The following is a 27,994-nucleotide window of genomic DNA, read 5'->3' on the forward strand; positions in this document are numbered from 1 at the left end:
AGGGCTCTGTGAATCCCATGCATCATGAGAATCGTGCTTCCCTCCTGAATGTCGCTGTTGGATGGGAATGAAATGGAGGCCTGGATAGATGCTTAGCCTGAGTCTGTAGACTACCCACCTTAGCCTACCCTAGTTATAGGAACTTGGGTCAGACTGAGTGAATTTGCATTTCCAAAGTATGTGGAGTGGATTAAAGACCAGAAGTATTTTTCTGTATATATAATGATTCACTGACTGCAAGTGAGTGGCAGAGGAGATTGCCAATAGTATTTATTCCTAAGTTTCTGCTCAATCGGGTAGGAAATAAAGGCTAGGACTTAATTTGGTTTAAATAAGCAACCAAATATGAAGACTCTGAATCCTTGAACTTGTGTCAAATCTGATACCACATGTTTCCTACTGACTAAACTTCTTTGACATCTCTGCTGTGAGAAGGGAGAACAGCCCACCCGGCCTGCTCAATGGCTTTGAGTAGAAAGACAGGTGACCAAGGTGTACTGAGATGGCTGTGCTCAAATGCACAAATTCGAAGGAAATGGGAGTCTCCAGGGTGCTTCCACAGAAGAAGACCTAATGTTCAACTAATGGATTAAAACACCACCCGGAGAGACCAGGAAATGAAAAAAAAACCAGTTTGTCTACTTTTCACTCAGGAGACAGAAATTGGGTCACAACCTGTTCCAACCCAGTCCTCAGGTAGGACACTCAAGCTGCCAAGTGTTCTGATTGGACGCCACAGTGGGGCCTTGAAACTGCAAATAGCTCCAGGATATAAAGTCAACGAAGGCAGAGGGGTTGACAGGGAGCATCAGTTTAAAAAAGTGAGGAGCCACGGAGAGCTACACGTCAGATGGCAGAGCCCACTGGGGAAAACACAGTCCTCTGACACAGAGACCGAGGACTTCAAGGCATACAACTTGTGTGGCTCTGGTTTTGAAACTAGTTTTCAGGAGTTTGTGCAAATGAAAATGATTTATCCTTCTTTATGCTTCCAAGTCTAGAACTGGATGTCACAGAACAGGGAAATAGACTCCACCCTACACAGTAATTTCAGCTTGAGGAGGAAGCCCTGGGTTTGTGAAGCCCTGAGCAAATGTTGACATGGGTGCAGCCGTGTTAATAATTCCAAAACCTCAGACCCATAGGAAAGGGTCAAAGCCTTCTCTATTCCTAGGCTCAGAGATGTGATGAAGCTTTTGGTCTGAGAGAAAATGCTGACACCAAGTGCAGAGAATATTCACTATAGCGTTCTCCAGATATTTTTACAGACTAAAGACTGCCTTTACTGTGATTAGCTAAACCTGCCCCACTGATGCAGCCCTGTACCATAAACTTCACCTCCTTGTCTATCTGCATGCAATAACCTTATGCCTCTATGCAACTATATATAACAAAGACAACCAGCTTGCAGGGCTCTGCTGTCTTTGTCAGGAAGTCCAGGCCTGACTTCAGCTATTTCCTTGTGTCTCTGTCTTTACTTCATTCCCTTGCATCCCTCAGGCAGGGCTAAGTTCCTGGAGCCATGGAAGGACCTGGCAGTGACAGCACTGTGTTTTAATTTCATGGCTGTGGAGAAGGGCAGGGTCACTGGTTATGGTTTTGCTAGTCTCTTCCTCCAGTCTCTGCTGAGCTCTGTTAAGTCTCATGCAAAGGAGTTCAGCGTGTCAAAGTGGAACTTTATGGACTCCAGGTACTGTGGTAACTACTGTGCACACATCAGCAGGGTTCTCTTTGCATTTCTTGAGTGGCTGATGTCTATACAGCAAGGAAGAACCCAACAACTAAGTAATTTGTGTAAGATTTTAAAGTTAGTCGGTATCCTAATGGACAAATCCACACACCTGACCCATTTATTCTTGAGGTGTGCTTAGTGTTGGGTGTCTTTGAAGCTGCTCCGACTCGCAGACTTTGGCTGCTTATGTATTTTAATGTGTCTACCCCAAACACAGCTCTTCCCTTCTGGGGTTATATGTAGATCCTGAGTAAATTGGTGTAATATTAATCAACATGCCAGACTGTGCCATCTGAGGTACTTCTGAGACATGGTAAGAGTGCCCAAGTCTTAAGAACTTAATTGTGTATGTTGCCATCAAGGCTTAGAAGGCTTAGAAGCTCAGAGAGCCTCTAAGCAGCCTTATTCTTACTTAGGTCTAGATGCCACATAGTTTGGTCATTTGCTGTATCCTCTATAAATTTTGTTCACCAAACTTCTCCCAGAAGCTTTTGTTAGAGAGTGGTAGAAATGCTGTGATTTGTTTCTTGATTCATTCCCCATTAATATCTTTGTCTCTTTTTTTCCCACAAGTAAAAGCTTGGTGGGATAACATTGAACCCTTACTCTGGCTATCACTTTTCTCAGATATGTATGGTCTGCATAAATCAAACAACTTTGGACTCATTCCTTCTTCCACAAAATGGTTCTAGCACTGTGATGATGTAGGTTCCACACTACTCCATTGATCAATTTTTCTTATCACATGATCTCTGATGAGATGAGGTTGGCAGAGGAACAGTGAGCAAAGAATGACAGATAACTTTTCTATGCAAAGCATACAATAATTTCCCTTAACTTAAAACAAAGCAGAACATTTCTTTTATAACTTTATTGCACTTGTTTACTCATTGGAGGGGGGGGGGTTGTGTATGCATATGACCTGGTCCATGTTATGGGGTCAGAGGACAACTTGCAGGAGTTAGTTCTCTCCTGTGGGTATTAGGAGTCGAACACAGGTCATCAGACTTGATAGCAAGCATGTTTACCTACTGAGCCATCTTACTAGCCTATGCTTAACTTTTCCCCCTCCCTCCCTCCCTCCCTCCCTCCCTCCCTCCCTCCCTCCCTTCCTTCCTTCCTTCCTTCCTTCTCCTTTTCTTTTCCTCTTATTGGAGACAGGATCTCTCTACATTGCCTTGGTTATCTTGGAATTCACTATGGAGATCAGGCTGGCCTCAGAGATCCACCTGCCTCTGCCTCCTGAGTGCCGAAATTAAAGGCATGTGCCATGCCCCAAGCTCCCTATTCTTAACTTCTTTAATTAAAACTTGATTCAATCTAAACAGAGGCAAAAAGGAAAAATGTTTTCGACATGAGTTATTGACTCCTGAGAGTATCTAGGTCACAGATAATATAGGCACATTCTGAAAAAGTTTCCGTGATAATTTTTTCAAGTCTGCACATGTAATTGAACTTTGAGTCCAGAACATTCTACAATTCTATGGGAAATCTACGTGAGGCCTTTGGCAGGAAGGAGGCATGCTGCGATGTGTGGTGCCAATTGTGTCATACCATGTGACACCTGTACCTTAAGTTTATCACCTCAGTGGCATACTTGGCAGTAAGTAATATGGCTTTTCAGAAGTGAACAGGACAAGCCATAGGCATCGGGCAATCAAGTGTTTGCTTTGTAGCTCAATTTTTGTCAACAATTTTTGAATGTTGCATTTGCCACTGGAAGATTTGTGGAGGGGGGAACCTCTTTGGCTTTACAACTCTAAAAATATCACCAGTGATAACAACAGATTTTAGACACGTCATGCTCATAGGTACTAAATGTTCTTTGAGTAATTGACGTGTGTTAATTTAGTTAACTCTCATGTCATGGGCCAAATGGTCAATGAAAGATGGAGGAGGGAACTAAAGGTGCATCTATATGACTCCATTTAGGACATGGACTCAAAGGCTCATCACATGCCTTGTTCCAGAGGCATGCCTGCTAATCTGTGGCATGTCAGAGCCTGAACACCATGGTGCACAGTGCTATCACTTTCCTAAAAGGAATCTTCCCTCATGCCCATGCCTTTGAGTGCTACAAATCTCCCTCCAGCCAACTGAGTAGGCTTCTAGCCACCAGAGAGCAAGACAACTCCTGTGGACAGGCTGGCAGAAGGACAAGGCATGGTTAGACACTGAAAATCTGTGTGTGATCTGAGATTGCCACATAGTCACAAATGGAATCTGCACAATGTGGACTTCTTCACGTTCCTTCCTGGTAGCATGTGGTGACATCTGACCAAGCAGAGGTCTTCAATAAATGTTGATGAATGTGATAAAGGCTTACATAATGACATGCCATATAAAATGTTCCTGTAATAATGAGAGACATAATATAAATAATATATTGGATATAGTGTTTGGTGTGAGAAATTTACAGTTTCATAGCTTGTAAAATATTAGGGCTAGGAAGAAGATCAGAGGCACAGAGATTTTCAGCTCCCTCATTTTTATGCTAATAAAATAGATTCTAAATGATATAGGGACTTCCCCAAAGATCTCTCTCTCTCTCTCTCCCACACACATATGTGTATATACATATATATACACATATGTGTATATATATATATATATACATACACACACACACACACACACACACACACACACATATATATTTGTTCAGTAAGAATGCTTAGATTTAAAACATTATATATATTGGCAAGGGTAGTGCTTGTTTTTAGAAAGATCTTTCTTTTGGAAATGGGAGCAAATATCTGATTTGTGGTCCACTGGCTCAGGTCTTCTACACATCTGATGAGACATCAAGAAAAGGGAACTATCTTGGCCTATTGTCACTCCCACAGTAAAGTCATGTGTACTATATGTGGAAGAAAGAAGTATCAATTTCATAGTCCTTGGTGCTGTCCCTAAGAATGCTTATTGACTACATAGTAAGAGTGTATCCAAATACTCTGAGGTAACGCCCTTATTTGTAAAATATTTTGGGCATCCCTTTTCAAAAAAAAAAAACTCATGCATGAACATTTTATAGTGGACTACTCTGTAATGTGCATGTCAAAAATAAATGAATTAGGAAATAGGCTGACATAAAAATGGAATATATGAGCACATGGGTGTCTTAGATACTTTCCTATTGGTGTGAAGAGACACAATAACTGAGGCAATTCATAGAAAACATTTAACTGGGGGCTTGCTTACAGAACTAGGGGCAGATCCTTGACCGTCAATGGCAGAGAGCTTGGCAACAAGGCTGCTAGGCAGGCATGGTGCTGGAGCAGTAGCTAAGAGCTCGCATCCTCATCCACAAACAGCAGGTAGAGAGTGGAAGACTGGCCTGGCATAGGCTTTTGAAACCTCTTCAAGCAAGACCATACTTCCTAATCCTTCCTAAGCAGTTCCACCAACTGGGAACCAAAGATTTCAATATATGAGCTTATGGGGGACCACTCATATTCAAACCACTACAGTGAACTTTATCTTCTAGATCATTACTTTTGTGCATATTTAATGGAAGAAAAGATAGAAAAAAGTGAGAAGGAAATATTAATTTCAGCAATTACTCTATGAATTTCATGAGCTGAGGATGGTAGCCTATTTAGGTGTGGTGGAGCCATTACCCATCCTTGGTATCAGTGAATGTCATTCAGATGTCACACGAGCATCCCTTAGTATAGATCAAGAACTATCTTTTTATTTGAAATTACTCATGTGCTCATCATGTCGTCCAATCATCTCCCATAAAGATCAGATAACATTCCTCATGGTTTTGTTTTCTATTGCTATACCTGGTTTTTAGAATCAAGAATTGAGTGACAGAGTGGGAAGCCATGATCATAGGGCATTGTTCTTGTTCATCTGCCTAGTCTGTCTCCAGTGCGGTATATACGAGGTGCTCAGTTGTGTGTGGTGAATATCACGACATGTTCTGTGTGATTTCTCCTCTGTTCTCATGAAGCACTCACATTCAGTTTGTGTTTTAGGTCTTCTTATTGGATTCTAAAGCTAGACCTGGCTTATTTCATCTGCTTGCCCCAGATTCCCTTCCTTCCCTCCTTTTTTCTACTCTTTCTATACACACAATGCACATATACATACATACATACATACATACATACATACATACATACAATCAGACACAAACACACACACACACACACACACACACACACACACACACACACACACACACACTGCAACTCTTCTATGACTCTTTGAGAGCTTCCTCTTCCCATGAAGTGCACTGCTTCCATCCTTACCCTCTCCTTCTCAGCATCCTTCGTGTGCAACAGCACAAAGCCCAAGCTCAGGGTTTCCTGCACTTGCTCCCTGGTTGTTCTCGTAGCTAAGCAGAGCCTGTGTGACACAGTGGAATGCACGGTAGTCTGGGAGTCAGGAGACTCAGCCGTTTAATACCAGTCCTTCTGTAAGCGAACTATTTCACTCAACCAATCATGTCTCTTTCATCAGGATTTTCTTCTTTCATTAAATACTAGGGCTGTAGCTTAAACTTTCTACATTTTCTTCTCATTTACAAGGCTGTGGTATATGTTTGTTTTTCTCCTTTCCCCAGAGTAGAGGTCATACCTTCCTTTTATAATAATATCCATGTATTTGACCCATGACCCATAAAAGTGCTTCATTATCATGTAACATGCTCTTGTGGTTCTCAGTTTCTAGCAAGGACTTTTATAGTCAGTGCTGCAGAGTTGCCGGGAAGAGTGGTGCCATTGAGCATTTGAGTAGAGGCTGTCTCCCTGTGTACCCCGCCTGCCTAGCCTTGGGTCAGCTATTTCCCACACCACTAGCTTATTGATGTCAACTCTGGGGTCTCAGCGTCTGCCTTGTGCAGCAGTCATTTGGAGGTGATAATTATTCCATTTCAGCTCCCCTCAAACAGTACGATTTCCCAGGTTTTCAAAGCTTTGCTTGCCCACATCTCTCCCAGGGTACCTGCCACTTAGCCACCAGAAGTTCCACCACCATGAAGACTGTGCGTCACCTGAGGAGGTCATGAGACCTGCCTAGAGATACGAGCACTGTTCCAGCCAGTGTTTTTTTGGGGGAGGTTCCAAATTGACAGGACATTTAAGGAAGCAATTGAGAACCAGGCAAGGGTCCAGGAGGACGGGACAGGGACAAAACACAGCTGCTCATTTAGTCCTTGGGCAGTAAAGACTGAAACATGCTGTTCCTGTTCCAGCAGCTAAAAGGAAGGTGACAAGTAACTTGAGAACAGGGAACTTAATTATCAGCAAAGCTTCCTGGGACACATAGGATGTTCTTAGCACTGATTCTACAGCTTTACGCTTGCAGCCCCGCTCCACTGTGTCTCACCAGAAGAAAACGAGGAAAAGCAGGATTTTTGTTCTTCCATAACACTTACTCTTGCTTCTAGGTTGGCTCAGTGTAAGATAAAAGCACAGAACTGGATATTAAATGCAAAGCGTCCCCAAGAATGTGGTACTTTCTGTATTTTCTGTAAAATGTAACTGTTTCTCAAAGAAGTTTATCTCTTCCACTGAGGGATTGATCCATGTGAACATTCCTTACCACCTCCCCTCTCTACACCTGTCATAGGTCAGGCTGTCTCCTAAGTGCTAGGGACAGCAAGATAAAAGGGTCATAGTCACAACCTTGCAGGCTAGGCTCAGCTACATATACTTCCCTCAAAGTAACTATCGCAGGTTGAACTTCTTTTATTTGTGTAGCTAACTCTGCTCTGTTTCTACCATGCAAATCACAGCTGCCCTCAGGAAAGGCTCTTGCACAGGACTTATATCCTTATACGCCTCACACCCAGTCCCCTGACTGACAGGTGATAGGGTGTACTCAATAGAATATGGTAAGTGGATGTGGCAATTTCTTGTGAAATCCACTGGCTGGATGAAGGAATTACCAACAGTGGGTACTGTAATGGATAGTGCTGAGTAGAAAGTTTCTGAAAGCTAAAATCATTGTGAACTGACATTTGAAGTTTGAAGTTATAGGAATCATACTGTTAGATTATATGGAATTGTAGAGGGTGTACCATAGATGATATTATGTGTAGATTCGGAGTAACAGCTGCCCAATTTCTTTTTTCTTTTTCTTTTAAGGATAAAAGCTTGGAATGAAGCTATCTAATAGATATGAAAGAAAAAAAAACATAGCATGGCTTCAATATTTTGCTATAAGTCTGACACCTGTTTCCCTGACCAGCTGGCTAGACACATTTCAGGGCAGTGTGCTGAACATTCTGAGAGGAAGGAAGGCGCTATCCTTTGTTTTCCTCTGGAAAGCCTCAAAGGCCTGTTAACCACTCATAGCAGCACATGGTTTTTTTTTTGAAAGCCATTGTACCTCCTGTCCCACCCATGGGGTTAAGGCTGCTGAGTGGGAACCTAAAGATGAACAGGCTATTCTGCTGGAGAGAAGCTGAGCCATTGCAGGCTGTGTTCATGGCCCCTCTGTCAACAGGTGCAATCGCTTCGAAAGCTTTGTGGTCCAGGGTGTGACAGGGTGAAGACAAGCTGGGCTGCCAACAAATGTGTCATTTGGTAACTCTTCTCATTACCACCTACACAGCGCAAGAAAGAGCAAAGCTTCTCACCCACCCCAAGTGCAGACAGCCTTTAATGAGGACGCATTCCTACCGTGAGGGAGGCACAACTGCTGAAGCCAGCATTCAAGGAGGAAGCTCATCTCTTCCTTAACAGTTTCTCAGGGCAGGGAGAGGCCAAAAAATCTAGTAACTCGTGAAGTATGTTGATTACACTGGCCATTCACACCAGAGTGATGTTTCAGCTTGACCCACGGCACAGCTCGGAAGGTACAAGGTAGGAAAGAAGGTGAGAACTGGAAAATCATGACCAGAAACTTAGGCCAGAGATTAGGATTTATACTTCAGGATGGCCAAAAAGCTGGAATAAATGCTGATGCTCAATGTAAGCTCAAGAACATAATTATGAGAGGAAAGTAAAGTGGAAATTCTTAAAGTCAGACAATAAAGTTTCCTAATAAAGCAACAGAAATGAATATCAGACCTCAATAGAACCAGTAGAAATTATAATTGTATGATGTTGCTTAATAGATGAACGATAGTAATTACCACTTGAACTCTTTGTGGGGGGGGGGGAGAAAGACCAAAAATAGGGGTGAAATAAATGGTATTGTGATTGAGAATGAAGAAATACTATTTTATTCACATATCATATGATTATATGTGTAGAGAGTCTGAGATAATCAACAAAACACTGTTAGATCTAGAAGGTGAGCATGGCAGAGTTCTATGATATATAATAAATGGAAAAAGTCAATCACTCCTCTATATAATAGCAATGGATGAAAAGAGTTATAAATTTTTAAAGGTACATAATACCATTCACACTCATCTCTTCAAGATAAATACTTAGTTACCAGTTTTTAAAAAAATATGTACAAAATTCTGATGCATGAAATAAAGAGCTGTGTAAATGGAGAGGTATCCCAAGTCCATGGATAACAAGATTCAGCAATATGGAGTCTCAGTCAGAGTTACAGCATGTTATCTTGTGGATAGCAGCAAACTAATTATGAAATTTATATGAGGAAAAAAATCCAAACAAGACATCAGGATGCCAACTCAGTGTTGAGCCAAGTTAAGAAGAATCACTCTACTCAACTTTAAGACCGTGTAGAAGGTTGTAGTAATCGAAACAGTGCAGTGTTGGCAAAAGACCAAACAGACCAATGGATTGGAGCAAAGAACACAGAAATAGATCTATAAATACAATCAACTGATCTTTGGCAAATGAGCAAAGGCAACACACTTGGAAAGAGAGATTATTTAACAGATGTTGTTGGAGAAACTGGTTATCTACATGCAAACTAAGTAGTCAGCTGACCAACTTTATGATTGACTGAGAAAAGGCCTCCAGAATCTTATGTGTTTAACACTTGGTGGCACTCTTTGGGAAGGCTGTGGAATCTTTAGGAGGTGGAACCTTCCCGGAGGAAGTGGGTGGTGGAGGGCAGGTCCTGGGGTATTACATCTCAAGCTAACTCACCTAGTGGCTGCCTCATACTCCTGTGTCCACACCTCTCTACTGCAATGGATTATGTATCCCTTCATGCTACAAGCCAGAATAAAGCCTACCTCTCTAGAAGTTGTTGGTCTTTTTTTTTCCCAGAAATTCTCTCACAGCATGGAGAAAGATAATTAATAAAAAAATATCTGTAGCAGAGAGTGGGATCATGATGCTACCATGTAGTTCTTAGTCTCTTGGGACTGATATTCAGGGTGGCAATGGAAGAGTTTGGAACTCTGGGATGGAAAAGCCATGCAATGCTGTAAGCAGAGCTCAGGGGATGGTTCTGGTGGGGAATTTATAAGGTTTAAGAGAAATGTTGACAATGGATTCCCAGTTCCTAAGGTTTAAGAGGGGATCCAGGACTCTATTAGGAGCTTCACTAGAAATCATTTGTGTTCCTCTCTGGCCAAGTCTATCTTCATTCTGTCTCTCTCCTGAGAACTTTAGTGAGGTTTAACTTAAAGTAATGGACTAATTACAAGGCAGGCCAGTAGTCAGGCATGTTATAGCTTTCTGGTTTTACTCCCATCCATAGTAAAAAAGAAACTGAGGTTGTCATTTATAAAACAAGTGCAATTTGTCAAGTAGAAGAGCACAAGCAAGTTTAAATTTGCAGGACAAGTGATTAAAAACTGAAGTGTAAAGAAACCAACCCAATTTGGATGCGTCCTGTTGTGCATGGAGCAATAGTGAAGGTGCTTTTTGGACCAGAGCATGCCCACTCAAGGCTCCAACTAATGAAAATGCAAATTTATTTGAAAGGAAAAAGTCTAAACCAAGAATGTAGCTGAAAGGATTCCCTGATGAAAAATAACTTCCTAAAAAATTGATCTTGTAGATTCAGTCCACAGAGCATACAGAGATCACTGGTGATATGGTCTAAGGTACAAGGTTTTATACTATTCGAAGTTGGCCACAGAACTTGGTATGACTGTCCACATTGCTACTGGTTTCATAAGCATGATGAGAGACATATGATTTAGAGGAGTCACGGAGATTTGCTCTATAGTGCCAGAAAGTAGTGTCTGGCAGGGTCAAAGGTCCTTGAAGACTGCTGTGAGATGCTGTGAAGTTTACATAAAGACTCCAGGATGTTGGAGAGGCCAAAAGCTTGAGACAGTAACTGAATACTCTTGGCATGGAGTGGGGCTGACCAAGAGAGGCAATAGATGTTGCAGGTAACAGAACTGAAAAAGTAGGACTACTTGAGCCAATATTGGTCCAGATAACTTCATCAGACATCTCAAATCCTGGACGTGGAGCTGCAGGAATATTTCCCCCCTTGTTGGGTTTTGGTCTTCGGCATCTTCCTCTTTTCTTCTTATTCTTCCGTTACCACATTCCCAAATGGTAATGTTTACTCTGTGCCAGTGTATGCTGGTAATATGAAAAAAAATTTTTTTTATGTTATAGAGGTTCATAGAAGATCTAATAAACAAAATAATAAAAATTTTAAAACATTAATGTTTTTTGTGCAAACATTGATATTACTGATTTTAATGGAAGTTGTGGAAATTAGCCAGGAGTCAAAGAAAATCAGATTCGACATTGCCTGAACTGAGAAACTTTTTATGACAATGAACTGCTAAGGTTTGAAATTTCAATGTTGCAGAAGTTAGCATTATTTAGTTTAGCTTGCAAAATATCCAACATAAACAAATAAAACTATAAATCAGTTGCAAGTAAAAAAACCTCAATACCCCTATAGTTATTCGATAAATGTAAGCAATAGTTTAAAATTGTCCTAATCTGGTTCAAGAGGCTTTAGCAGAAAGCTCTATCACACATTTATGTAAGAGTTGATTCTAAGTTTCCCCTTTCAGAACTGGGACTTGGTATTAGAGCCTTGCACATGGTAGGGAGGCAACCTACTAAGAGAACCTGAAGAATTCACTGTAAGTTTTTCAGAGTGTGCTTATACAACTCAGGTGTTGCTTGTATAAATTGAGTGGTTATGATAAAAAGGTTCCAATTTCAAGTCTCAATCTTTGATCCTTCCTTTGTGGTCTGCAAGATATTCTTTCCTGTCCCTAGGACCATGCCTGATAGATGTAGGAAACAGTCAAGGCCCAAGAAAATGGCAGAAAAATAAATGTATGGATTATTGCTAGGAGTCAAAGAAAATCAGATTTGATGTTGCCTGAGCTGAGATACTTTTTACTATAACACACTGCTATGGTTTGAAGTTTCAATGTTGCAGAAGTTAGCATTTTTTTTATTCTAGTTTGCACAATACCCAAATTATACAAATATAAGAATAGAAAACTGCATGCCATTCTCACCAGGCATCATGAATATAAATATCAGAAATAAAAGCAATCAATAATTTCAGGCCCTCCTGAATTTAATAGTTCAACTGTAGTGAGATCCTATATACAGTTTAAGTACAGGGTTATTTAAATCTACTTGGTATGTTCCAAGTATCTAGGAACAATTTAGATGGTGAGTGTACAAAAAGTACCGAAGACCTAGAAGTAAGAAGAGTGAATGAGGCCTCAATAAAACTCCTGTATGTGCAATACAAACAGATTATACATTCCATCTTCAACAGTGTATTTAGTGAATATAATTAAAATATATATTAATGTAACTAATGGTGTAGAGTAATGCATGTTACTGTTAAGATATTAATGTAACATCCAGTTGGTGATATTGTTGTACAGGACATCTTTGCTTTTTTGTCCTTGTTTATTCTGGTAGCATACATATCTTCTCTTGCTACTTATGAAGGGCATGACCATACGGCTCTGCCAGTTTTACATGAGTCTCTGGCAGGCTTCTTGCTCTCCTGTACTGTTCTAGGACCATAACATACCTCAGATAGACATTTCTCCTTTAACTTGGATCCTGAAGTAATAAAGCACACAGAAAGCTAAACTAAACCCCCAAGCATAGTCAAAGGTAATCTCAAAACTTAGAATAAGAAAAAAATTGGTTCTGTTGAAAACCATGGAGATACCAGTGTATATTAACATCCTTACTACAGATGCTGAATAACATAAGACCTTGTAAAAACAAAACAAAAAAGCAAGCAATCAAACACCCACACACAAAAATCTTTCTAGAACAGAACATTGTGACCCTTCAATACAGTTCCTCATGTTATAGTGACCCCAGCCATAACATTATTTTTATTGCTACCTTAGAACTGTAATTTTGCTACTGTTATGAATCATAATGTAAATATCTGTGTTTCCTAATTCTCTTTGGTAGCCCAGAAGGGTCACGACCCACAGGTTGAGAACTGCTGCCCAAATGCACCTACTACCGTGTCTGTTTCAGGAAGAAGTCCCTTGCATTTTCTTTACAGTTGTTTGCTAGCAAGCATGACCATTAAAAAATGTCGATGCTGTCTTTTTAAAAAATGTTTTAGAGTCTACACATTATGCTAGTATCTGCTTTCTTGTTCGTGGTTTTCTTTGAACGACTAAGGCAATTGACACATAAGATTTTCTCCACTTGTAGATTTTTGGATTGTCTGTGTACAGCTTCATGGTTTCTCTTCTACAGTTCCTGCAAATGGGTAAGTGGACCCAGAGACTTGCTCAGACTTGTGCTTGTTCCTTTGGCAGTACTCAAACGTACTTTAAAGGTACAATGACCATGTGTGAAAGCCACGACAAGGGAGTCAGGAAATAGCCCAGAGCTTCACTGTGAGCTGCCAGAGATGGCATGACGGAAAAAGCACCTGCTTAATTCCTGCCCCCAAGTTCCCTTGGTCCCCCTGACATCTCCTGCACTGATGTTGAAGTTACAGAGGTCTTTATGGTTCTCATCTTCTATTGTAGCAACAGTTGTATTTTAACGATCATGATAGTGCTTATTGGAAAGGTCAGCCAGAAAATACTGATTTTACTGCTTTGCTGCTCTGTGTTTAGTTTCAAAAATTGTATTCGTAAATATTCAAGAATCATCACATATAGTTGTATGGCTTTTAGATCTTATTCTAAATACTGTTTGACTTTAATTTTTAAAACATTTACTTCTATTTTATATGTACAAATGTTTTGCCTACATGTATGTCTGTTTTCCACATGTGTGCCTGGTACTCACAGAGCCAGAAGAGGCCATTGAAATTGGAGTTACAGATGGTGGTAAGTAGCCATGTGGGTGCTGGGAATCAAATCCAGGTCCTCTGCAAAGAGTAACAATTTTCCTTAACTGCTGAGCCAACTCCCCAACTTCAAGATGCTGTTTTCCATGACACACAAAAAAGCCTAAAGCCATCTGTTGGTGGCCAATATATCTTCTGAGTTCTGTTGTCCTGCATTTATTGAGCAACTGATTGTTTTCTCAGTGAGTGCTGATAGGAAAATGAGAGAGTAACAATTTGCAGAGACCCTTGGGGTTTATCACAGTCAAGATTTCTCTACTTATAGTTATGGAAGCAATTTGTCCTGTTTTGCTTTTAATGAATTATGAAAGTGAGTTTGAAGGAACAGGAAATACACCTGGCGGGGTGTTGGGGGACCCTTCACAAACCTCCACATGCTTAGAAAACACAAGACCCACTGATTATGTGATTGTGTTGAAGAAGATCAGAAACCTTGAGATCTGATATACTTTTTTCTGCATTTCATGTTCTTTGTCTTTGCTTGCTACTTTTTTATTTGATAAAAAGCAATGAAGTCACAAAATACAAACATAAACAACTGAGGTCTCAGTAAGATATAATAGAATTAAGCACACTTCCCATTTTGGCAGGCCAAATGAAAGACCTTCAAATAAACATATTTTGAAAAAAATCTTGTTCATCAATGGCATCCCTAGGCCAGGGACAAGGTTATTGAAAACTAAGAACTAGGATTCCCCAAACATCCTATAATTCATAGTATTATTTGATGAACAATGAGTTTTCTCCTCCTGCTATTACCAAGCACTACAAACCATGTCCCTTAGCATAATGCTTCTCTGGTTCTTAAAGCTAGACACCCAAGGAGGACTATCCCCTGCCTTGTTCCTGGCTTGTAGAGTTGCCAGCAGTACTTGACATCACTCACTGTTTAGCAACAGTACCCCAACATCTGGCCCACTCTATGTCCCCTTGCCTTACAAAGACCCCAGGCACTGAACTGAAGGTCCACATATATCGCCACGATCTTAGCTTATTCCATCTGTAATGGACCTTTCTCCAAATGGATCAAAACCTGAGGTTCCAGGTGGCCATGAATCTGGAGGGACGCTAATTAACCCACTGTAATGTTTAACTACAGTGAAAATTCTAATCTTTGTAGAAGTCAACCAGTGGTGGCTATTTCTTTTAAATCATAATAAACTAGATCATACGTAATCTTATATTTCGATATTAAGCTTAGCCTTTAACGGCTGCACCATGCCCCCATAATTTTTTTTAATATTCTGCCCTTATCTTAGTTTACTTTCAGTTCTTGCATTTGAAGATTTTATTTGTTTAACCTCTTTTCTATACATTTCTATTCCCCCTCATTGAAAAACAGCAACAACAGAATCTTCTCATTAGATTCAGGAAAATGCATTAATAAGTATTTAGAGACTCCTGTTCTCGTAACTTTACCATTCAATACTGTTTTTTCTTTCTTTTTGCTTTCCGACTTAGAGGGAACAACTGCCAGCGGCAACATCTTTTATAGCACCAAGAAAAATGTTGAAGTTGGCAAATCCCAAGCACTGAAAGAAAAAAAAAAAAAAGAACCAATGTTGCCCATTTGGGCAATGAATTTTACATAAAAATATTTTTATCCTGAAAAGTTTCAAGGGATCCTGTATTGGTCTCTTCCTCTTACAGAAGGTTTCATTGTTATTAGGAATTCATTTTTTATATTTTTTCCCTAAAGCCCAAGATACTGGAAATAGTGTTTTAATTTATTGTTCCTCTTCATGCTGCCTGACAGTATACTCAAGAAATATCAACAAAAATAGTTCTGAGAAAATGCCATCCAACCTCTTCAATGAAATTGCTAGCTGTAATTTCCTTTATTTTTGGTACTTCTAGTCATGGCTATTTTCTTCTCTGGATTTCTGGAGCTAACTTTTAAACACTGGCATGAAGCCTTCAGGAAGCTGGAAGACCCAAGGTTGTAGAAAAGTAGGAGAGTCTTCTTGTATGTGTGTAAACCTAAGTCCAAGAGACAGTGCGAACCTTTGTGTGTGTGTGTGTGTGTGTGTGTGTGTGTGTGTGTGTGTGTGTGTGTGAGAACATTCACAGATAATATTAGATACTCTGCTTTTCACAGATTTTCTAGTTTTACAGACTTTGGTATGCTCACAAATCTCTAAGGATGTAAGCATCTGTTTCTATTAGAATTAGGCTCAGTTGAATATAGAAGAATAAATGGTGGTTTTAATCAAAAAGAATCTTTTATCTCTGCAGGGAAGGTGCTCAGGGCTAGTATGTTGACAATATGCTAGGCCCCAGTCCCTTTCTTCCAAAACCCTCCTCTACATTCCCCACATTTGATTACCCTTTTCAGCGAACCTTCTATGACAGAAGTGTGCAAGATGAGCATGTCCTCTTTCTTAAAGGTCACTTTCTAAGGACACCACTCAATATTCACATCATTGGTGGCAGTTGATACCACAGTCACATCCTGTGCATTGGACATATATTGTCCCATCTAAAAGAGAATCTAAAGCAGTTATAAAATAGAGAATGTGCATGTGATAAAATAGAGAATGCTTAATTAAATCTGATTTTCAGGTCCAGATTTTCTCATAAGCATGTAATATGTGGGACCCAAGCATAATAGAAGTTTTTCTGCCTTCCGAGAAATTCAAATTGAAGTAGGTGTCCTATTTATGTTGAAAAATTGATCCTTTTTTTCTGAGTCAAATTTAACTTACACATTTTATAATTTTATATGCAGAATCTAGTAATCTTATTAGAAATCTGGGTTTTACTACTAAAGGAAGAGATGAATAGTTAGTTTTATTTGTCAATAGCCCACAGTCTAGCATCACTTGGGAAGAGTCTCAGGGAGTTATTGTCTAAATTGTTCCGACATGTGGGCATGTCTATGGGAGGATTGTCTTAATTAAGTTAATGGATGTGGGGAAGACCAAGCCTGCTGTGGGTTGCACAGTAGGTCCTGAATTGTATAACAATGGAGAACTCTATCTGAACCCAAACAAGCAAGTGGACATGTGTGCACTTATTTCTCCTTGCTATCGTTGGGGGATGTGATGTGGTCAGGCTTCTTCAAGCTCTTGCTGCCAGAACTGTCCCACAGTGGTAGACGAGAACCTGGACATAAGATACAATAACCTTTTCTCTCTGTGTTGCTTTCTGTGGGGAGCCGCCCTCACATTCGCCGTTACAAGATGGCGCTGACATCCTGTGTTCTAAGTGGTAAACAAATAATCTGAGCATGTGCCAAGGGTAGTTCTCCACTCCATGTGCTCTGCCTTCCCCGTGACGATAACTCGGCCAATGGGCTGCAGCCAATCAGGGAGCGACACGTCCTAGGCGGAGGATAATTCTCCTTAAAAGGGACGGGGTTTCGCCATTCTCTCTCTTGCTCCTGAAGATGTAAGCAATAAAGCTTTGTCGCAGAAGATTCTGGTTTGTTGCGTCTTTCCTGGCCGGTTGCGAACGCGCGTAAGAGCTTTCTATTAGGATGTATTATCACAGCAACAGAAATGACACTGGGACACTGGCGTAAGTCAACACCATTTCTTGGTCAGCCGTTTGAACTGAGCCAAAGCAGCCCATTCTTTTCAGTTGTAGGAGTAAGTTAATGAACACTCAGGGCTGGGGTGTATCTCTGAAGGAGAGCATGTTTCTAGTGAGCATTAGGCCTTGGGTTTGAGGCAAAGAAAAAAAGTGAACCACTTACATATTTATCATCTTTGCTAATGAATCTATATTAACAAATTCTTACACATAACCTCTACACTTGGAAGCATTACAAAAAGTAGTTAACTTCTTAAATCAATGAACCTGTACAGAGCTTTGTGGTTTTCTGCACACAGACTAGAAAGACACACGCTTTGTAAAATCCTTTCCCAGTGTCATGGGTAGAAAGAAACAGATTTTTTTTTTCTTTTTACACTGTAGATTTTTTTCTTTGAGTTTGACACAAAGCATGACCGTGTTCCTTTCAGAATGATCTATTTTTAACCCCTTACCATTTTCTTTTTAATGCCAATCTAAGGAAACCATCTGTTTAACTCTTTCAGTTTCCGTTGGGCTATGAGAGTACGGTCCTAGGAACAGTATTTTTACTTTTGGCACAGACAGACATTCTCAACACAAACGTCCTTTATATCAGATCTAAAAGCCATCTCAGCAAGGCTAGCCTCCATCCCTGAATGGGCCTTCTGACCTTTTCTATGATCTGGCTTCTGGCAAAGGAAGAACACTCTACCTGGATATTTACATTTCATTTAGTAGAAAGCAGTGAAACACATTTTAAATAGGATGCTCCGAAACCTATAGCTCACCATCCAATCCTTAGGCTGGCACACATGCACGAGAACATACCGTGTTTATCTGACACAGTTTTTATCCCATCCTTTTTCTCCACAGCATCTTTGCCCCCTCAGGCTTCAACAAGAACAGCTTATGGCAAATTTACAAATGATAACTTTTTTTTTTGAAAAAATAAAAAAGCAGAACAAAAGAACGGACAGTCTATTTGGGACTGTTGGTTTTCTTGTCCTTTTAGATTCTAAAACTACTAACTGATTCATAATTCATCTCCAGGCTCTGATATGATTCTTCTGGCTGCTTTAGAATCATGATAAGAGAAGAAAATCTGCAGAGAGGAAAGCGAGAAGCAACAGATTCACGGCCTCAAACAGGATGAGCGGAAGAGAACAGAACCACTCCGTGGATTAAATGGGATACTGCAAAGTCAGGCTTAGTGACTGAATGATCGCCAAGTTTATATTAAAGGCCCTATTTCCATTTACAAAATGATTCTCTTTGTATGGTTCAAGGATTAATGTGCTGGGCATCTTCCCAGATTCAACTATTTGTTTAAAAAGCTTTCCATGTCAAGGAAATCCAGGTTCTGGACTGATAAATTTAATGAGGAGATGTGTGACTTGAAGTTCTGCCTAATTTCAGGTGTTGAACATCCTCCAACCGTTTTTCCTGGAATGGGAGAGATTCATCAAACGCCATGACTCCATTCCATTTGTGTTATCACTTCCAGTCCAAGGAAAATGCCCTGGACCCCGAGGAGGATGCAGAAGCCTCACAGTACCAACACATAGCATATGGCCACATGAGGCTAAACATCAGGATGAAAGCAAAGGAAACCAGACAGTTTGCCCAGAAACTTCTAAGTATTGGCAAAAAATCTGAACGGGAGTTTGAAATTTTCACTTTTTATCTACTGTGTGAATAATTACATAAAGAGCTGTGGTTGTCTTGGTGGGAGCTGTGTCTTGGCAACAGCTGGCATGTTAAGCTACTGGAGACCGTGGCAGGCCATACTGTGATGCCATTATTAATGCGAATGGATCGCTAGACATTCCTGCTCAGGTGCTCTGGAGAATATTCCTGGGCCATTGCTGGCAGCCACTGAGTTGTAGTATGAGGCCTGATGACTGATCATCTCCAACACACTATCGACAGAATCAAGCCTGCTGTAGAGTTGGCACTCAGCCTGAGCCTGGTAAACAAGAAGGGTCTAATAATACGGTAGAAAATTAACCACAATAAGCCAAGTAAGTAGTATTTAAAATTTTTTTATCTATCTATCTATCTATCTATCTATCTATCTATCTATCTATCTATCTATCTATCTATCCTATGTATGTATGCATGCATCAGTCCACCCACCCACCCACTCACCCACCTACTTATCAATCTACCTCCCTCCCTCCAAGCAAATGCAATTGGTCTTCCTTCACAAATCTCTGAACCTTAAGTGTCAGTAGACAAGAGTTACCACCAAGACTCACAAAGCAGTTAACAGCTAAGTCATGGATCAAAGAAAAAGGAATTTCATGTGAAGAACCTGAAGAAGAGCCCACAGTGCTTTGACTTCTCTCCCTGTCTCTGCATGCCGTGTGGGTCCCAGAAACCAGGCCCACCTCTGTTTCCTTCCCCTTCAACTTCCAATTCAATGCCACTTTCTCCTCCAACCTCACGGGATGTTATTTCCTGCCTTACTCCTGTGTAGGGTTCTGTTAACTTTTTATTCTGTAGACCTACTCAGCTGCTCCTCAAGTGAGAGTTATCTGTTCCCTTCAGTGATGTAGAGAACAGAAGTGGAACTATAAACTGCAGCTGTACCTATTTCCAGATTAATTAATTTTGTCTAAGAAGAGTAGAGTGTTTAGTCAATTACTTAAAAAGAATCAGACTTTGACATATCAAGAGAGTGAGGTGCAAAACAGGTGTATAGGATTCATAAACAAGTACCTTTTGTTCGTATTGGTGGTGTATATGCATGTTCGTGTGCATGTGTGTAGGCATGCTCATAAGTGTCAACATGCATATATGGAGATGAGAGGTGGACCTGGTATGTTTCCTCAGCCACTCTCTACTTTGTTTTTGTAACAGGGACTCTCCCTGAACCGTAGCTTACTGATTTAGGTAGGCTGGCTGGCTAGTGAGCCCCTGAGATCCACCTGTCTGCCCTTTTCCTCCTCCAGCGCTACAGGTTTCAGATGCATGATCTGGGCACTCAGAAGAACTTTCCCGAGGGAGTCACTTCCCCAGTCCTAACACAGTTGCTTTCAGTGCCATCTGAGAGGTTTGATGGTAAGACTCATCTTTAGAACTGAATGACTACCCTGCTAGAGCACTGCAGTGAAGCGTTCGATAGGATCACAAACATTTTCTACTACAGAACTGGCAAAATTGGTAAAAATGCATTAGGAGGGACACGACATGCTTGAACTTTAGTTCTTTTCTAGATGAAGCTTGTCTGGTTCTTGTTTAGAAGAACAGCACTTTCTCGTGTAGGGTGGGCTAGCAGTCTAGATTTGTGTCAACTCTACGGACCGCATTCCACATGCCAGTGTTAGTAGTGTAGTCTGTGTTGAATGCTCATGTCTAGTGAACGTTTCCAAGAGGTTTTACATCACTTAGGGACATTTGTTTGACGTATTACCTTCTGATGTTTCTTTCAGGTCTGATAAAATGACCTTACAAACCATTTCAACCATGTCATGGCAACATGCTTATTCAGAACTATGATTTCTAGGACCTGATTGGTTATTGTGCTATTTTTGAAAATTTGATTAATCCCAGAACAACAAAACACCACAATAAGCATAAGCACATGAAAATTCAAACATTATGGTCTCTGGGAAGACTTTCAGATATCATTGCCTGCACTCGATCAATTCCAAAGCTGGAAAAGTATGAGGTTAGTTGACATATTGGTCAAATACTTTCTCTCCCTATGCATTCTGAGGTCTCTTGTCTTCCCTGTCCTTGGTGTGACTGTCACATGTCCATGGAAATGGTTTTCATGTAGCATTTGTTTACATCAAGTTTATAAAGTTATTCTAATAGACATTTATGGTATTCTGCTCCAGAACACTGGGGCTGTACATGTTGCTCTAGATATAGCTGCCCTAGAGGCTTTGGCTAGATTAGTGTAGCTGTTAGGGCTTACAACTCACCAATGCTTTGTTTCTACCCCAGTAAGATGTCCTTAGCTTCCTCTCCTAGGCTTTCCTCTTCGGTAAAATCACTGGATATTTATACACAGTCTTCACACTTGTAAGAGAAGTCTTTGTCCATCTGCTAGGACTTGGCATGGATGAGTATAGTGTGCCTGCTTTCCTTGGTCCTGCTAGGTGATCAGATGCTAGCACAATAACCACCACAGCTGGTAGCACACATTCTCCACAATGTATCTTTGCACAGGATTTCCCTCTTACAGTTCTCTTCCCTATCTTGTTTTACCGTTGTATAGAATCACTTTTCTAAACAAGCTATAAGCATATAAATCTGTTTTGGGCAGATTAAGGCTAACATCTTTTGAGATGTCTACATTTCTTTGGTTCTTCATGTCATGGTTTATTAGAGAGAACCTTTGGTCTATACTATAAGACAGGTAGACTTACTCACTAAATTCCAAGATGTACAAAAAGTGAACCTAGTAATTTTATAGAGATTTTACTTTGAAACAATGTATTACATATATTGAGTTAAATAAAAATATTTTCTGAGCCAGACATGGTGGCACACACCTTTAATCCCAGCACTCGGGAGGCAGAGGCAGGCAGATTTCTGAGTTCAAGGACAGCCTGGTCTACACAGAGAAACCCTTCTTGAAAAGCAAAAGCAAAAGCAAAAGCAAAAAAAAAAAAAAGAAACAAAACAAACAAAAAAAAAACAAAAAAAAAAAAAACCAAAACAAAACTGTAGAGAAAAGGAGAAGGAGGGGGAGGGGAGGGGAGGGGGATAGGGGACAGGAGGTGGAGGTGGAGGATGGACTAGGAGAAGGGGGAAGGAGAAACTGCAGTCAGGATGTAAAAGATAAATTAATAAATGTTCTTTTACATTTAAGCATGGCTGCAGCTCACATTATATCCTCACTGGGTACTTGTACCATAGATGAAAGGTCGCTTAGATGGAAGTCTGTTTTCATATGCTAAGCTTATTCTAGGCTACCTGAAACAAAAGAAATGCGAAAACACTGAGACAAGTAACAGAGATTTGAAAACTGTCTACACAGTCGATGTAAGACATTATTGTTAATATTGTTCACTACAAGTAATTATCTTGGGATTATGTTGTTTTAAAGAGTCCTTATCCAGTATATACTGATATAATTAAGAATTAAGTAAGTGATGCTATAAATGTATGTTAAATGGAGAAGAAGTGAATAGGCACATAAACTAGGTTCAGGTAGGTTTAGTAGAGAACTGGAGACATTAGATGATGATACTCATGAGTTTATTATTATGTTTTCTCTACTTTTGTATACATTTGGAGTTTTCTGAACTAAAGATGATTTATCAAGACAAGTAAATTTTTTTCAGTGTCTACTTCTAACAGACAGGCTATGTGTATAGGAGATATGTAAATGGTAGAAAGATATATAATGATAGATAAATGTTTTATATATATGTATATATGTATGTGTATGTGTATGTGTATGTGTATGTGTGAATGCATATATATTAGAAGATTGATGTTAGATAGATAGTGGGTAGATGATAGATAGTATTTATTTTCCAGGATTCAATTCCTCCTAAGTTACTTAGCCAAAGGAATGGTATTTCACTTCAATGCCTTTGCAGAGTACAGGCAACAGCCCAATTGCTTGGAGGAGTCAGTATGATGAAGATACACGGAAAACCTGAGTGTCTAATTCCAAAGTGATTTTAGATGTACTCAAAGAAAAGTGCTCAAGGATCTCTTCTTATACCATAAGTATTTCACTGTTAATATAGAAGTTCTTCTTTTATACTATAAGTATTCCACTATTAATATAGAAAGGATACATAAATATCATTGCTTTATATATGATACATTAATACTACTTTAGTTTTATTATATATAAATCACTGGTAAATATAAAATGTATTGATATGTTTATTATAACTGTGTTTATATAAGTAAATGTAAATAGAATATTAAGGTTTATTTATAATAATGTAAGTGGATTATAAATATATTCTTGTAAAGAAAGTTTTAAAATATTATGCCGTGTATTTTTAATCCTCTCTTGTGATAATTTTCACTACAGTGCTTCTACAATGTGCACCTTCATTTTCTTCTTCATTATATAGTATTACAATGTGTTTTATATTGCAAGCTTCTTCTCACTGTGTAACAACCACCTTTCCCTCTGGGGTTTATGAGCCATTTTTTTTTTGTGCTACAATGCTGGCTGTCTTGATCTTGTGCAGATTCTATACAGACAACCACAGTTGCCACGTGTGTATGAGTACAGTGCGTCTATCATACCCAGAAGAAGATGCTGTTTACTTTGCTCTTCCCCAACCTCTGGCTCCTAACACTCATTCCATCCCCTCCTCTAAGATGGTCCCTGAGCAGTGTGTCTGAGTGTGCATGTGTGTGTGCTATGTGTTCCATTTGTTGACCTAATTTAATTTTTTTGAGACCTGTTTCAGAATAAAATGTCACAGTGACAGATGCTAGCATAGAGTATTTTCTCACTTCCTTCTGATCCTAATGCATAAATGTTTGAGACCTCAGTGTGCCCCAGCCTGGGAGTCATGACTACACTAGCTTTTTCTGCACTGAGGTCTAATTGCACAAGTCATTCTTGGGCTGTGTTATGCATATTAAATCTGTTCAAAGTAGTTGGCTTCAGATAAAATAAATAACCCGTGGCTTGAAAGCTCTAATTGAGAACACTGTGTTCTTACCTTGCTTTCTTTGGAACTTCTTAAGATAATCAGTATTTTCTGTTTTAAGAACTCGTTGGAATGAATATTCCCCAAGAAGATATTTAAATCCAAGCATCCAGTACATAGAGTGCTCAGAAAGTAGGAATACCCAATAAAGACTCATCAATATCATAAATGAACCAAGAATGTCCCAGGTACTTGTCTAACAGATTGTTGGCCTCAAATCGTGTATATTAGAAAGATTTTACATCTTCACTTTTATTCTGTTAATATTGATTTATAAACTAATTGTATTCAAGTCTATTTCTTATGTTGAACTCAGACTCACATGCTTTGAGATTCATACTTTAAGTAAGCAACACATCTCAGAAAATCTCCAGAGATTTCAAATTGTGCCACTTGAAAGACTAGGATTTCATACTTAGGCTCAGAGACTTGGAAGTAGATCTAGAAAGTGACTTGGATTTAAACTTAAATGGGATTTACTTATAAGGAGAAAAAGTGGTTCTTGGCCTTGCAAAGTAATAAAATAATTCATCTTGATGGAATGCTTCATTTCACAAGAGAAATGTAATTGCAGAATTGTCTGAGGACAAACTCCAGTTATAATAGCAAAACTGTAATTTCTTAAGTAGTGCAAATACCATCGTATGCTCACTGTAGTTGACTGTACTATTCTGTGGTATAGTTTACATGACTTTTTTCATGATGTTATTGGCCCAAACAAGCTTGAATATTTGCACATTTGAAGAGTGATCATGCGTTTCCATTTTTAATTCATTTTATACTTCTCAAAATTGGCTATATTGTTCTTGGGAATGAAGCTGTAGTGTCTCTTTTCTTTGTACCCTATCTTCTGCCACCATTAGGGTTTTGGCAAGCATTAGTTGTAGACTGACTGACCTGCAGAGAATGAAATTTAGGATATTGAGCCTTGTAGAAACTTATGAGGTTTAGCCACAAAGGACAAAATTTCTAATCTATCAGCCAATTTCTTCCTACAGTGCAATTAGGAAACAGAATCTTGATGGATATTGGTGTGGATCCATCAGTACCCTAGTGCGTTAGGACACAGTGTGGCTTCCAGGGTGCATGAAAAATAGGTTAGTGCTGGATTTTGTTCTCCTCAGGAGGAAATGAAGGTAAGTACTCATAATTTCCCAGCCACAGTAGTGAAGATAGATACATGAGAGATGAATTGTCAGATTAACACAGCAGTTAATGCTGCTTACAGGTGAGCAAGTGTCACGTGACCTCAGTGTGTCTACAATGGCCACTAGGACTGAGGTTGTCTGTCTTTTGATGGGTTTTGAAACTTCCACCAAAGGACAAAGAGCAAAGAAGACTGACTTTCTCTGTGTGAGTTAGAGTCTGTCTAACTTTGATTGACTACAATTTCGAGCTTCATCATTGCTGATGACTAGCTGAAGCCCGCTTCCAGATTCTTTGGCTACCAGGTACCCATGTAGCACACAGACATATATGCAGGGAACCCTTATACATGCAAAAGTTTTAAAATATTTTTTTAAAAATTGTAGATAGCATATGCTGGGGAAGAGATGAGAAATGGAGCCAATATGTATGGCCAGAAGAAATGCAACATGTATAGTTACTATATAAATATAACATGTGTAAATACATACAATATATAATTATATATTTAGATATTTTATTAAAATTATTTATTATATTTATTTTCAATGTGTCCTATATTATATTAATATATTTATTATAATTAATGTCGAACATAAATAATATGTAATTAATAACTATTTTAAATAATATATATAAATATAGATTTTAAAACAGAGACTCTAAAGGATATTTCAATCTTTTTGGAAGCATTACTCAAAGTAGTAGAAAGCTGGAGAAATTCAGGCGTCTTTCGGTACTTGAATACACCACATGATGAAACACTGCAGTCTTAAGAAGGATGAACTTCTGATATATGGTACAATGTGCATGAGTACAGGCAGCACTGAGCCTGGCAGAGTATAAACAACACAAATCATCTCTCACATTTCTGAAGGCTTGGAAGTCCTCCATCCAATTGTTGTTTGGTAAGGTCAACATTATTAAGATGTGACAAGACAGTGTCTTCTCATGGTGCCCATGCGGTGAGAGTGGGTGAAGTAACTCCAGGGCATCTTTAAAGGCACTAATTCCTTTCCTATGAGTGACCTGTCACCCTGTGCCTCTGTGACCTCATAACCTAGTGGACCTCATTTCCTAATACTGTAACCAAGAGGGTGATGATTTCAACATAAGAATTATAATGGGACACAGTAATGACATGAGGAAAAATGGTTCACGAGTACCAGTTTCTCAGATTCAATGGTCCAGAGGGATGTCTCCATGGCTATAGATCTGGCTGTAAGAACTAGGACCAGATCAGAGAATATTAACCCAAGCACTGACTGATCTTCTAAAATGATGTGTTCTCATGCTATAATCAGCTCTAAGAACACAGTCACCAGCATAAGTATGGGGTGCCAGAGAATGCGTGCAAGAAATGCATGGCATGTTGGGTTCCCCGAGGTGGGGGGTATGTTTGGTCTTGACTTTACTCCTTCCTCAGGAATTTATTATTTTCAAGTAATAAATTTAGATGCACTCCTCTGTAGTACAGATATCTTAGAAAGAAAAGTTTCAACTATTCAGGTGAGGTAGGTCAAACCACATTGTCTCTTTACTTTAAAATTTGACAAGGCAGATGGTGGCAGACACCAGAGAGAATTATAGGCAAGAATATAGCTTTGTGGGAGAGTAATTGTCCAGTCCTGAAACGACTCGAGTTCTTGTTCTGTCCCAGTGATAATCAACCAGGAGACTCAGGACAGGTTGTTTTTCACTCAGCCACTTCACAATATCTGTAACTTGAAGACTCTGGCTCACAGTGTCTGATTTCTCTTGGGACAGTCCCTGGAGAGTTGCCACCTTTCCTGGGGACAGTGATCATTTGGGCTAGGCATGCTTCATGCCATCTGCCCTGGTTTGGGCAGTCACAGGAATGCCTCTTCAGGCATGTCGCTGTCTTGCTGTGCTTAGTCAGAGCCAGCACCATTAAGTCTTTTTTTCTCAGACAGTTTTTGAGAAGTCCTATGAGCCACATACTGAACTATAAAGGCCTATTGGATCACTTTCTAAATGTCCCCTAATGGTTTTTAAAGACACTACAAAGCCAGTATTATGAATCCCAGTTTTTATTGATTTTTACGTTATTTTCACATGTATCCTCATGAAAAGCCAGTGTGTGTGTGTGTGTGTGTGTGTGTGTGTGTGTGTGTATACCTTTTAAAAATGCCAAAGCAAGGGTACTCAGTGTCTTTAGAAATACACTTCTCATCACAGCCCATGCCTATGTTCTAATGCAAAGGACAGAGGAAGTGGATATTTCTGAGTTCCAGCGTCTTCCCTCCCTGTCCTCTGCCATTTGTTTTAGTGGCATTTGATAGATAGAACTGAGGCAGCAAAGTAGGGTGGGAAGTTCAGAAGGGCTTACACAAAGGCTTCAAAATTAGCATAGGAGAAAAGCCTGCAGGAAGACAGAAAGGTCGAGAAGGCTCAGACCAAGGCAATCTAGAACTAGCTGGAACTGTTGGTGCTGCTAAAGAGGCACTCCAGAGTGTCTTAAGGTAACTATGGTATTACAACCTTAAGACATGCACCTTGGATCAAGATGCTAACATGATATGTGATATGTGAAGCTGAATATAGTATTATATTTGACAGATAGAACATGTGGAAAAAAAGAAACCCACACAGCTTGCAAATAACCCCAAAGCCTATATGCCATGTGACACCAAAGTTCCCATCATTTCTGTAGCATTTGCCATGTGAGTGGTTAAGCTTTCTCCTTGCTCTGGCTTGCTTTCTCCCTCGGAAGTGTATTTTTTTCTGCTTCTGCGACCATTTACATGTGTAGCTAGCTCTAGGACACAGA

The 27,994-nt window shown here is 39.7% G+C and overlaps 1 long non-coding RNA gene across 1 annotated transcript; it reads right to left on the reverse strand.

Moving 5' to 3' along the window:
• Positions 1-10,518: 10,518 nt before the first annotated feature.
• Gm41044 lies at positions 10,519-26,205 on the reverse strand. The gene is made up of 2 exons (XR_873880.1): positions 26,071-26,205; positions 10,519-11,160 (listed from the first exon to the last, which is right to left on the reverse strand). It is a non-coding gene; the product is annotated as a predicted gene, 41044 (long non-coding RNA).
• Positions 26,206-27,994: the final 1,789 nt, after the last annotated feature.

This window comes from Mus musculus, chromosome 13 (assembly GCF_000001635.26).
Source record: "Mus musculus strain C57BL/6J chromosome 13, GRCm38.p6 C57BL/6J".
NCBI lineage: Eukaryota > Metazoa > Chordata > Mammalia > Rodentia > Muridae > Mus > Mus musculus.